The 14,564-nt window shown below is 38.3% G+C and overlaps 1 protein-coding gene across 12 annotated transcripts in view; it reads left to right on the top strand.

Moving 5' to 3' along the window:
* The window catches only part of INPP4B (inositol polyphosphate-4-phosphatase type II B), a 762,324-nt gene that overhangs the window by 484,403 nt on the left and 263,357 nt on the right, over positions 1-14,564 (top strand). The gene's annotated exons all lie outside the window — the stretch shown is intronic.

The raw sequence follows: 14,564 nt of genomic DNA, 5'->3' as shown, positions 1-14,564 counted from the left end.
TTTTCTAAATTACTACTGTCACAGGGACTTGCCAGAAGTACTGAATCCATCCATAAGCCATCTTATTTGTAGGGGTTTCTTCAGTAATTATAGTTCTATTATCCTTATTCAGTTTGTTCATAATTTTTTTTCAGGGAATTAAGTTCCGTCAGGCATTAAGGTACCAAGCTTCTTCTGAATATCTTGTATTTCAAAAGCTATGCTATTCTTTAATATCTGTAACGTAAATAGGATGTAACTATTACAACATTTATTATTTAGCACTAAATTTATTTAAATAATTATTCATCCACAAATATGCTTTGGATTAGTTGAGCATTATTACTCTCATAGATGAATATAATTATATATACAGGAAATTTATATTCCAATTTTATTTCTCTGTCAGTATTAAAGTGCTTTTTATAAATATTTGGAACAAAATAACTTGAGGCCAGCCAATGATTATCCTTAGAAAACCTAAAATACCTAGCTCAACCTGTACTCTAGAAAAACTAGAATAATGGTAATAAAACTCTAATCTACAAATGACTTCTAATTGTTCATCCTTTCTATTTTGACCTTCTGCAGTTTATTCTCCATATAGAATCAGCACAATATTATTTCTTTTTTTAAGTTTTATTCATTTATTTTGAGAGAGAAAGAGAGAGAGAGAGGCAGGAAGGGAGGGGCAGAGAATCCCAAGCAGGCTCCACACAGTCAGCACAGAGCCCAATGCGGGGCTGGAACCCACAAACTGTGAGATCCTGACCTGACCAGATCAAGAGTCAGATGCTTAACCACCACCCAGGTGTCCACAGCACAATATTCTTAAAGCATGAAAAAGATCACATCAGTTCTTGGCTCAAAACCCTGCAAGAGATTTGATTTCCACTGTAATTAGAAGAGACCTTACATTACTAGAGTCCTGCCTTTCCTTGACTCTTCAGACCATTTCTTTCCCCTTTATTCAGCCATGTATTTTAGTCAGTCTGGCCTGAGGGCCTTTGCCCTTAATACTGTCTTGACCTAGAATACTATTCCCTCTTATTTTTCATTAAGCTGGCCACCTTTTTTTAATGTAGGTCTTAATCAAAGTCACCTGTGCCGAGAAACCCACTCTTAACTACCACAACTAAAGTATCCCCATCCAGCTATCACTTGATTCCATCACCCTAATTTACTTTCATGCATACTTACTACTTTATTCAGCTTGGTATTTTGTCTCTTGTTGATGCTGATTATAAGTCCATGAAGCGATTATTCTGTATTTGCAACCATATTCCTCAAATTTAATGATGGCAGAAGACCAGCATATGCAAAGGTGTGGAGGGAGATAGGAGCAAGACAAGTTCAAGGAACCATAGTGATTCAGAGTAGCTGGATTAGGGGTGCATGTAGCAAACATCACATCCATCTCTGAAAGAGACTCTGAAGCAAAAATCTGCCTAAAAATGGTAAGACTGACTTAGTAAACATGAAAGACAAATCCCAAATGTTCAGGATCACCAGTCCCACTGTTTCTCAAAGTTTTGGTTTCAGGACCTTTTTATACTCATCAATATCAAGAATCTCGAAGGGCTTTGGGGAGCCTGGGTGGCTCAGTCAGTTGAGCATCTGACTTTGGGTCAGGTCATGATCTCATGGTTGGCGAGTTCCAGCCTGGAATCTGGCTCTCTGCTGTCAGCGCAGAGCCTACTTCGGATTCTCTGTCCCCTCCTTTCTCTGCCTCTCCCCTGCTCACGTGCTCGCTTTCTCTTTCTCTCTCTCTCTCAAAAATAAATATTTAAAAAAATAAAATAAAGACTCTCAAAAGGCTGTTATGTGGGTTAATAACTATGGATGTTGGTGAATCACTATGTTTTGCACTATAATGTTGTGTGTACTCAACACAACTGTACTCAACTGTACTCAAATTTTTAAAAATTAAATAAATAGTACAGGTGTACCAGCTTTAATTAAAGTAACTATGGATGCTTACCGCATTAGAAATTAAAACTCAAAAATACTTTACATCTTTATCAATTTATTTAAAATAACTAATAACCCCTTATAGGTTAGCAAAATAATACATGTTTTTGAAATTATTTTATTTTGGAAAACTAAAGTATACTGAGAGTGTGGCATTGTTTTACCATTTTACAAATCCCTTTAAAGCCCAATTAATAGCAGAGAACTGAGTTGTCCTGTCTGCTTCTGTGTTCAATGTCTGGTGAAATCACATTCCTTGAAGGCTCTGGAGAATTCCACTGTACGTTCATGAAAGAAGGGTAGAAAAGGAAAATACCGTCTTAGAATTATTATGAAAATAATTTGACCTTGTAGATTCTCTGATTGTACCCACTAGAGAACTGCCAATATATAGTTTGAATAAGATATAAAATGCAAGCATTTTATGTCCTAGCTACTACTCACATGTCGCAGGATTCAATGTGCACCTGGTTTATGAGAGTAAAAGGAAACCTCAACTTAATGAGATTGTGTTCCCAATTTTGTAAGTCAATCTTTTGAAACATCAAATACATTTTTTCTTTTGGAAACATTGTTATGTACTGTTATTACCTTCCCGGGAAGAGTTTACCATATCGAATTGAACACCTTTGCTCTTTTAAGACAAGACTGCCTGAGCCATGCAGTAGACTCTGGCCTCTTTGTCACAGTGCTTCTTTGAAAAGAGTCATCCCTACTTCCTGTTTGAGATGCCACACTCACTTTGCCCTCTGCTACAGGGAAACTGGGAACTCTGTTTCAACGTCCCTTCATTGTTTTTTGTGTAGATGTGTAGTATGATTTCAGCTCAAGTTGCAGACAATACAATGAGGTGTTGAAAGCATTGGTCTTGGGATGCTGCAGATGCGCGTTGAAATATTAGCTCCTCTACTGACAGGTTGGAAGTTACTTGAAATTGGAGCCTCAGTTTTCTCATATGGTTGTTTTGAAGATTAAATAGTAAGGGAAATCAGTGGAAGAAAATGCTGAGAGATTTAGAAACATCAATTACAGGAGCAAAAGCAAGTGGGGCCCTGGCATCAGCATTTTGAAAGCTTCTCCATGTGATTTGTCATCTACAGCTAATGCTGAGACCCACTGATAAAACTCTTAGACAGTTTGGTAGAATTCTACAGTGAAGAAAGTAGTGGAATAGTAGAATAGAGTTATTGCAGCTATCCCATTTTTGCCTGGGGATGAAAACACCTCATTGGATAAATACACTAAAAACCTCTCCCCTCTGTGCCTGTACACACCATCTGATTTTATTAATCAATTGATCTTTACCCAGGGCATGGTGATCTTCTTTTGACTGGGGTTAGAAAAGCCTGTGTTGTAAATGATCTTTTAAAATACTGAGTGATATTGCAATAATTTTGTTTTAAAGCTACCTAGAAATTATTTAGCCTTATAGTGTAGAACTAATGACTTTCAGTGAGCAACAGATTAATAGACATGTGCCTGTGTTGATATTACTGTTCTCTCTCTAATGGCTTGTTCATTAACTCATGACTATGGTCTTAATTGGGGGCTGTTAATACATAAGGATGATGTTTTTGAGTCTGGCAATGTGATAAATTGTGTCTGTTTCTATTCCCTGAGGCTAATAGATTTTTGGCTTTTAAAACTCTCATTAAGCAGCCCTAGGGAAGACAATTAAAGTCACCATCAGTCTGGGTTCAGAAGAGGCACACAGCCATGGAAGGGGCACAGACTTTGGAAGTAGACCATTTAGTGTCTGATCTGCAGTTTGCTGTTGAATTGACCTTAGGCAAATTAATCCAGTTTTCTGAGACTAAGTTTTCTTACCTGTAAAATGGACAAAGTAATAATACAACACCAGAACTATAGGAATTAAATGAGATAATACAAGTAAAGAAAATAATGCATGTGCCTCTGAAATAATTACCTATAGGTCCAGAAAGCATAGTTGTTACTTCCTTGGATTCTATTACCCTTATTTATCAATTATAAGCTTTCTGTTATTTATTTATAGGGTAGAAAGTTTCTAGGGTAGCACATACTTAATGTAAGTCTAATTCTGGGATCAAAGGATCAGCTCTAATGACTCTACCCACTTTTCAAAATGATGACACAATTATTTTTCAGTATTTGGGTAGAGAAGAAGAAGGGTGATGGCAGGAGGAAGCAGTAGTAAAGGTCTGATCTGATCTGATAAAAAACTGTTATTATAGATACATGATATTTGAATTGAGCACTATATGTACTGATATGTTTACAGTATCCTCCTGCAGGATAGCAGGAATAGAGGTCTCAACTTAGAATGAGCAATATTGGGGCACCTGGGTGGCTCAGTCAGTTAAGCATACGACTTTGGCCCAGGTCTTGATCTCACGGTTCGTGAGTTTGAGCCCCGCATGGGGCTCTGTGCTGACAGTTAGGAGCCTGGAGCCTACTTCAGATTCTGTGTCTCCCTCTCTCTCTCTCTCTGCAGCCTCCCTGCTCATTCTCTCTCTCTCTCTCTCTCTCAAAAATAAATATACATTAGAAAAAACTTAAAAAAAAAAGAAAGCAATTATTTAGCAAATCATGAGTTAATGTCTTCAGTGCCCATAACACATCTTAACACTGTATTTTTTTCGGTGCAAAGAGTTCCTTTATTCTTTATTTCTATTTTAAAAAAAATATCCAAACATCTTAACACTTAAAACTTAACACTAAAAAAAGTAAATAAATAAAACCTCGGTCTTTAATTGTGCATTTCTTTGGAGATTAGTCCTAATTGCTTTAGGTAAGTGCCCAGGATCAGACTTGGCTGGTAGGTACAGTACAAGAAGCCTGACCGGATCTGAACAGCGCTGTCTCTCGGAACCTAGTATCCCTTTCAGGAAAATCCAGAAGTAAAGAGTATGAAAGGCAGATGGACTTACTTTCAGAACAGCAGTAGAGAGACCTCTTTGACTTCCCTGAAACTTCCCTGATCTAAGTTTAAGCATCTCTTATTTTCAGCAGAGCCTGTATCTTTTGGAGAGACTCTCTGACAAAGGGAATGTCTAAAGGTATTTTTGCTGTTCGGTATTTTTTCACCTGCCTGTAATAGATCTCTATAATGGTTGGAAAGGGAAATGGAATAAAATGTGGGTAATGGCAGGGATACTCAGAGTTATGTGACTCTGGAGCCACATTTGCAGTCACCATTAACCCAAAGAACCACATGACTCTTGTATGACTGGTAGAATTTAGTATAATGGCACATTCATATAGTGAAATTAGAAGTCTGAAAGAGCCACCAATTAAACATAAAGGGACCCATGTGACTAGAGAGCTGTGGTGTGAACATCCGTGCCTTAGAGAACTCTAAGACTAGATGCATCCAAACTAAAAGAGTGCTTATATTTGTCTTACCACTCTTTCTTTTAGGCTTAGAAGCCAATAGACTATTCTCATGTACATAATTTTGTATAATATGTTTTGACATGTGAAAGATGATCACATTTACCTAGTGAAGACCAACACAACATGTCACACTCAATAATTATTGGATAGTTTTTGGATAGTGCTCAGGCTTCAGGATAAACTCTGTTTTTACCAGGAGAATTACCTGTAATTATGCATTTGTAACTGGTTTACTGAAGACTTACCTTAATAGACAGACCAACATGTGATGGCATTTCCCCTCTTCCAAGCATATTTAACTATGCAATGTCGAATATCATTTTTTACCCGTTAACCACATGTTTGGAAGATTCCTTAAACTTCTAGTGACTTTCAGATGTTAAAAAGTTCAGTTTGGGTGGTATGTGGTAGGGAGGGCAAGCTGTGCTCCCTCTGACAACACCCAGAAACAAGCCACACATTTTACAAAAATCACATTCGAATGCATCTTCCAGCAAGCTGTGAAAGTAATAAACTACAATTTAAACTACAAAAGTAAACTACAATTCCAGAGAAAGGAGGATCTTTTGGAGCTGAGCTCTCAGGAGCCTGCCATTTTTCCTCTTTGGGCATTTGGTGGTTCTGAGAATGAGCTGAAGAACATGCCTTTGCCTGGACACAGAGCTGGTGCTGCTCAGAGAAAGAAAAATCAGCAAAACTCTCAGTGCATGTGTTGGAGGAAGTAAGAAACTGAGACTTCATCAGCTTCAAGTCAATGAACATTTTTTTTCTCAGAAGAGACTTGCTGAATTCTGAGCTTTTCAGGAGTCTAGAGAACCAGGCCAAAGCCTTCTAAAAAGCAGAGTGAAACCTCCCACAGATTCATAGTGCTTTGGAAACAGGGAGAGTCACAGGCAAGAGAGAAAGCCCAAGAGGGTGTGGTGGTGAGGGACTAAAAAGCTCTTTTCCACCTGTGCGCATTTACAGATTGTCCCTGTAGCTCGGAAGTCTCAGCATCAAGGTTTTGCTTAACACAGAGTGGCAGCTGGAAGACATAGAACCCAGCAGAGATTTTGGTTTTTATGTGTAGCTGAAATGACAAATTTAGAGACCAAAGGGGACTCAAATTCATGGCTGTTCTGCCTCTAAAGACATTTGCCAGATTTTGAAGCTGAGTGGGACACAGTGTGAAACACGTATGCAGAGACTTCCAAGAATCTCTAGCATTCTTTTAGGGTCGAAGGACAAAGAGTCCTCAACCAAAGGTTCTTGGCTGAACGTCCTGGAGAGGGGTCATACCCTACAACATGGGTAGACTGAGTGTCTTAGTTCTCTAGAGCTGCCGTAACAAACTGCCACAGACTGTGTGGCTTAAACAGAAATTTATTTTCTTAAAATACTGGAATCTGGAAGTCCAAGAGCAGGGTGTTGGCAGCAGTAAATTCTTCTCAGGCCTCCCTCCTTGGCTTGCAGACGGCCACCCTCTGGCTGCCTCTTCCCATGGTTACCCTTTGTATCACACCCCTGCAGCGTCTTCCTCTTCTTTTCAGGACATCAACCATATTGCATTAGGGTCCCATGCTAATAGCTTCATTTTAACTTAATTACCCTTATCTCCAAATGCACTCGCTGGTTAGGACTTCAACCTGTGATATTGAGGTTGAGGGTTTGGGGGGCATGAAGGGGTTAGAGAAGTGGAGATTCAGCCTGCAACGATGAGTCTTACGGAAATTCCAGCTAAGCTCTCTCCCAAATCAATCCCTGATTTGAGATTGATGATAAGAGCAACCCTTCCCCCCTTTGCATAAGAAAGGAAAGGGCATCTCTGATAGAAAGTATTATCTGGAGCTTTTACAGATGCTTGACATTTAAAAATAAATTACCAAAAACCTTCAAAACCAGAAGAATAAACCCCACCCCTTGTCTCAAGCATGTTTATGTGCAAATGAATGTCTACCATTCTCACCTGTGACCTATTTCCCTCATAAGCACTATCCTAGACTAGACCTTCTCACACTTGAATGTGCATATGAATTACATGGGGACTTTACTGAAATGAAGACTCTGATTCAGTTGTTTGGAGTGAGACTGAGATTCTGCATTTCTATAACAACCTTGGAAGGGATAGTCCTCAGACCATCCCCCAACCAGCTGCAGACCAGTAGGTAATGAGAATGCACACTGAAATTTAAGCAACATGGCCTGATAATGTCTAAGACCTCTTCCAGCTCTGAGAATCCATTAACATTTTTTTTTTTAATTTTTTGTTTTCCAAGAGAGCCTTATTCCATCACATGACCATTGCCTAGTACATTTTTTTTTTTTTTTTGCAAATTTTCATAGGATTTGGAGCTAGTTTTGAGGCTTACACTCAAAACAATCTCATTTATTTTACAGCAGTAATTCTTAACTTTGACTGCACTTTGGAAACAGGTGTGGAGTCAGCCTTAAAAAGCACTGATCCCTGGATTCTTCCCTCAGAGATTCTGATGTAATTATTTTAGAACATGGTCTGGAAACTGGCTTTAAAAAATATTCCAGAGGTTTCTAATGTGTTGTCAAGATTAAGAACAATTGCTTTAGAATAGCACTCCCCCCCACTCACTAAAAATAGTACTGGGCATATTTTTACCTTTTATATCAGGCTGGTTTCTGGCAAAAATAATTAAATACTAATAATGGTATACCTGCAAAAGAGTTAGGATTTGTCCATTGTTGATAATTGAAGAATTTTTTTTCTCAGGAACATTTTAATTACTTGGAGCTGGATAGTTGTTCTTCATAGACTAGGAATGTGATTTCCATTTTTGCCAGATTCCTTTCCCCTCCCTATTGTCTCTCACACTCAACCTACTTCTTTCATTAACTTAATCTGTTTGGAGCCTTTAAGTAGGTGAGCAATACTACTTCTACAAGACTAATTAGTAAGAGAATAAGCTAGAGATTAAACATGTCCAAGGAGAAAATTTAAATGTAACCTCCCGGGATATTTCATGTACAATTTTCACATCACAGAGGTGGTTTTTCTAGGTTTACCCTAAGATCCCTCCCATCTCTAAGGTTCTGTGATATGAATCATTTGGGCTTATACATGGATCATTTTCTCCATGCACAACAGAAATTAAATAGTTGGAAAATCAGTATCTAAGAATGGCTGGTAAGTTTTACACAATTAAAGATGCTTAGCAATTATAATTGTATGTTTTGACCCTTGCCATGTTATCATTATTACCTGTGGGTGAGAAATACCTTGTCTTCCTAATCTCTGGGATTGCCAGTGTTTATGACAGTCACTGGATCATAATACGCAGTTAATACAGATCTGTTGACATTAAAATAATGAATTAGGATTTAATATTAGCTATTTTGCTTTATTTCTTCATAGCCATAAATGGAATCCAAACTTCCATTAAAAAAAAAATGGGGGGGGGGTCATATTATGTGATCTGCTGAAACAAATGTAAACATCCAAATTTCAGTGTTTTTTCACAGTGGGAAGTTTATTTCTTGGTCATTGTGTTGGGCAGAATTCTACACTGGCCCCAGGATTACTGCCCCATTGTTGTACACATTCTACATGGTCCCTGGGACATACTCCTGTGATTAGATCATGTCACATGGCAAAGTTGCCTAAGAGTGGGAGATTATCTGGGGCAAGTCTGACCTAATGAGATAAGCCTTTAAAAGAGTGGATTCCAAAGACAGATATCTGAAGTGCAAGAAGGATTTGGTGCAAAGCAGATCCTCTGTTGCTGGATTTGAGGATGAAGGAAGCCACATGGCATGGAGTAACAGTGGCATGGAATAAACTCCAGGAGTTTATAGCAGCTTCCAGATGACATTCATCAAGAAAATGGGGACCTTGGTCCTAGAGCTGCAAGGAACTGAATTCTGCTACCAGCCTGTGGAAGCTGAAAGCAGACCTTTGCCTAGACAAACCTCCAGGAGAGGCTGCAGCCTTGTAATACCAGAGCAGAGAAATCAACCACATGAGGACTGGATTTCTGACCTACAGACTGTGAATTAATAAGTGGATGTTGTTTTAAGCAGCTGAGTTTGTGGAAATTTGTTAAGCAGCAATAGAAAACTGATACAATCATTTATAATCTAACACTGGTAGGGATACGTGGTATGGCGTGGCGAATGGTGTTCTTTCATGTGTGGCTCTGCAGTCACCTAAGGGCGGGACTCCTTGGAAGGAGAAAAGGACAGTGAAGAGGGCCTAGGCTATCCACTTCGGAGAACTCCAGTTTGGATGCAGCAAACATCACTTACACATATATTTTATTGGTGAGAGCTTGGTACATGGCTATCTCTCAAAACAAGGCATCCTGGGAAATATGGGCCTAACTGAGCAGCTTCCTCCCCGAATATTAATATTGTGGAAGGTGGCAGAACACTTCTGTACCAGTCAGCTTTTCATGTGTTTGAGTATGAAGGCAGTTTGGTGCCTCGTTCCAAGTGGAACAAGTAAATGTGATGAAATAATATATTCTAACTCGAGATATGTAGAGAATTAGAGTAACATTTTTATTTTAAAAAAAAAAAAAGAAGAACGTGTTTCAACAATGCATTCAATATCAGAGAACTTACCAGATGTCACAGTAGTCCAAGAAGAAGATCTAGGCCCTTTCCCTGCCCTGGGGATGTTCAAGCACTGTTACAACCCTGTCCAGCTGAGCCCAGCTAGGGAAAAGTTGCATTTGCTCTTGAGAAGATGCACTTGCCCGGGGCTGAGGCATGGACAGCCTAGTGCACAGTCATGGCAGCCTGACCTACCCCTTCTCTATATCTGGATAGTCAACAATGCCTGCAGTTGAGGCAGCCCTATTGCTCATTCTTACCTACTCACCCATGAAGAATACAGCAGTCTCCACCACCCTCCCAACCTCAGTTTTTCTTTTTTTCAAGGCAAATTTAGTATATGGAAGTTTGAGCCTATGAAAAAGTAAATGAATTTGCTTTATATGAAACTTGAGAACTATTCAAGATGGAACATATAATCTACATGATCACTTCTATTAAGTGATCTTTATTTGATATCATAAAAGTGTCCTCCTAGACAAGAGGAAGTTATAATAACTTTAAATATGTGGTCAGGCAGACATTCTTGTATCCCAGGAAGGACAGGGAGGGGTATGGTAAAGAAAACTGGGAAGAAGAATGGCTAATAAGACCAAAAAAGGGAAAATGAATCCTGAAGGAAGGCCAGTAAATCTCAGGAGGCATGACATTGCCCGTGAACTGGAATGTTCCAAATGTTACAGTGACAGCCATTGCATCATCCCTTCCTCATCAAAAGGCCTCATCTAAATCTGTCCAGGCTTTATTATTTGTTTTCAGTGACATATTGCTCCTGCCTTTTCTACCCACCCCATCTCTGTCTTACTCTTTTTCCTCTTTTTCCTCTCTCTTCCTTTCTCCTTTCTTTTTCTCCCTCCCTCCTCATTTCCTCTAATTCTTCTTCCCTTTCTTTTCTTTACTCACTCTCTCCCTTCTTCCCTCTCAGTGGCAGGTACTGTTCTGGGTACTTAAAAGATGTACTACAACAACTATGAGGTTTATTATTCACCCTATGCTAAAGATAGCTAACAAAAAGGCAAAAGGCAACTAGCATAAAGAGGTTATTTTCCCAATATGACTCAGGGCATAGTGGATATACTTTAAGGGGCTCTGATAACATCACTTTTCTACTTGATTGTCTTACCTGATATCCTATTGTCTATAAATTGCATGAAACTCCAGTTCCATAACATGATAGATATCAAATGGCCCAACCTCTTTCCTCAGACATATAACCAAACATCTCCCCAACTCTTACCATTTCCCCGAAGGCCCCCCTGTTATGGTATTATCAGAATACTCACTCTTTCCCAAACACAAATGGCCTTTGTTTTTTAAGTTTATCTATTTATTTTAAGAGAGAGAGAGAGAGAGAGAGAACGAGCAAGTAGGGGAGGGAAGAGAGAGAGGGATAGAGTATCCCAAGCAGGCACACACTCTCAGCATGGACTCCATTGAGGGGCTCAGTTGCATGAAACATGAGGTCATGACCTGAGCTGAAACCAAGAGTCAGACGCTTAACAGACTGAGCCACACGGGCACCCTAACCAATGGCCTTTTACAACTCCATGACGCATGCTTATTATGTAATACGCTGTTTGCTTCATCCTATTCTTCCTTGCTTAAAACTCCTACACATCCTTCAAAACCCAAACTGCTTGTTCTGTGAAGCCTTTCCTGACATTCAGTCTGGATTAATTACTCCTTACCCTGAATGCCCACAGAAAAATGCTCACATTTCCATTATAGCATGTATTATGTTGTACTGGATTATTTATATATTTGTCCCATCCACTGGTTTCTGAAATCCCAAAGAGAAGAAATGGAACCCTATTTACTGGCAAACCCAGTGCTTGCCACCTAGTATGTGTTTAGTGTAATGAGGGCTATATATTATGCAAGAAAAAACATCATCAGTGTGTGACCTATATACCATAACATCTGTAGCATTAACCTTAAATATAAAAGTTTTAGAACTATACATATATACTACCTTAAACATGTGTTTCATATGAAAATCTGACTTTATAAAATTTAAAATTGGTTTACAAAAGTTTTGTTTTTCAATTCCTCTATATCAGGAGCTCTGCTAGTGTTTTAAACATGCCTTGAGTTATGACATGTGACATACATGTACTTTTCAAAAATAGTTTTATTATGTAAAGGGAAGTTCGTTCTCTGTCTCTCTCTCCTTCACACATGTACACACATTGGAAATGGCAAACTAGTCCATGATTATCTTTGAAATTTTTTTATAGTATACACCTTTGGGTCAGGAATCTTTTTTTTTTCTTTGTAGTTTATTTATATTTATAAGGACTAATTGTCCTGATAAAATAAACATAAATTTAATGACAATATTGCAGTAGTTGTCAATATTATTCTACCTTATCTAATATTATATCACATAGAGTGTGTGTGTGTGTGTGTGTGTGTGTATATATATATATATATATATATACACACATATATATGATATAGCAATACTATATATGTTGACCTCCACCAATGTCTGACTTCTTTCACTTTATTTCTAAATTTAAGCATATCCTATTGGATAATGTTATTTGGATGTCAAATATTTTCTTAAAATGATGCATAAACATACACATATATATGTGTTATATGGGTTGCATATGTGTGAATATACATTCACTATATATAATCCATTCTGACATATAGTAGATGTACATTTATATATATATATATATATATATAATATGTACACTCTACATACTTTATATACTATATATACATATATACATATATATGTGTGTGAATATATATATGCATACATGCGCACATTGTGTGTGTGTGTGTGTGTGTGTGTGTGTGTGTGTGTAATTGTGTATACAGTTGTCTTACCTAATCCACAGGGGATACTTCCAATATCCCCAGTGGATGCCTGAAACCACAGATAATACCGAACCCTACATATACTGTTTATTCCTATTCATACATACCTATGATAAAGTTTAATTTATAAATCAGGGCCAATAAGAGATTGATAATAACTAATAATAAAATAGAACAATTATTACAATATACTATAATAAAAGTTCTGTGCATATGGTCTCTCTCTCTCTGAACATACCTTATTGTACTATACTCCCTCTTCTCATGATGATGTGAGATGATAAAATGCCTATGTGCTGAGATGAAGTGAGGTGAATGACATAGACATTGTGATGTAGCGTTAGGCTGCTTTGACCTGATGATATGTAAGGAGAATCCTCTGCTTCCAGAGAAGAGTGGTTGACTGTGGGTAACACTGACACCATGGCAAGTGAAACCGTGGATAAGGGGGGAACAAGTCTCTCTGTCTTTCAGAGACAGAGTTAATCTGAGAGACAGAGACAGACAGAGAGAGTATATACTGTGTGTATGAAAGAGAGAGAGAGAGAGAGGGATATCATACACATACGCACACTGTATGGTCCATTATAGTCCCCTGTTAATATACAGATTCCTTATCCTTTGAGGCCAGCTAATGGTTTTCAGATAATGAGACTGAATGGTACATCTGAACATTCTGGACCAAAGAGCATTAATGCAGCTGCCACACTGCAAATGCTCTTCGCCAGTGAACGCTCTATCATGAAATCCTGAGTGGAGTGTGTTCTGCAAATTGTGTTGTTTACCCTGTTGGGATCTCTCCTGTCATTTATTTTGTGCTCTGGTGAACAATTTGAGTCATAATGACTGACAAATTGTGCAAGCGATAGTGCTGGGTCTGTCATGAAGAAACAAAGAAGGAGCCTTAAGCTGGAAGTTAAAATGCACTGTTTTACCATGGCTTGAGGCTTTTTCCAAGAAAATGGAAACCGTGTTAAAGACTAGTAGGCCCTCGGGAGCTAGTTCAAGTCTTTTGACATTATGAGGGGTGTTATAGGTATCTCTTCAACCTGGGAGAATTGACCAGGTATGGTCAAGTATGTCAGAGCTTAAAGGATTTCAAGAGAGTTATGATTGGCAGTGCAGTACCTCCAAAGGGATTTGTTAAAATGACCCCCTAAAATATTGATCCATCATGTGTTTCTAGGGTTCCTCTCTCCCATCCATCACCCCTTCCCTCTGCTCTCCAGTTAAACAGAGTATGCTTGTCTATTGCTCTGTATTCACTTAACTTTATTATCTAATCCTTACTTCAAATTAAGATATACTAGATTTAGGTTTTATGTGTTTCTTGCTTTTACTAGCCTTTTCTTAAGTGAGAAAGATAGTCGTGATTTCTTTTCATTTGAAGCGTTTTTTCTTAAATAGAGAAACATCGATTCAGCTGTACATTAGAATCAATATCCAGGGGCAGGAAAGAGCACCAGCAGTTTGAAAGGTCCCCAGGTAACTCTAATGCACAACCAGGATTAAGGATCACTACTCAGTAGAAGATATATGCCTACTTATCATCTAAGGGGTTGATATTTCACTTGGAACACATTCAAACATATGAAAAGCTTCCCCAGATGACTGATTATTTTACACTATTTCCCTCTCCCCCAGTTGAGAATTCATTTTCAAATGAATTTAGATAATGGTATCTGACAATTTGGCCCAGAACTCTCCTGTGGGAGGGATATACTATAAAGACTGTGGGTTTTGGTGCTCATTTAGAGAATAAATATTTATTGAGCTTGCATGGAATGACTTGCTCTACACCAACTCTGTCCTTTCCTTTGAATGTTGAATTAGGGTTGCTT

This window comes from Panthera onca, chromosome B1 (genome assembly GCF_046562875.1).
Source record: "Panthera onca isolate mPanOnc1 chromosome B1, mPanOnc1 haplotype 2, whole genome shotgun sequence".
Lineage (NCBI taxonomy): Eukaryota > Metazoa > Chordata > Mammalia > Carnivora > Felidae > Panthera > Panthera onca.
Note: the sequence above shows the minus strand (reverse complement) of the source record. Positions and strands in the feature narration are given on the sequence as shown.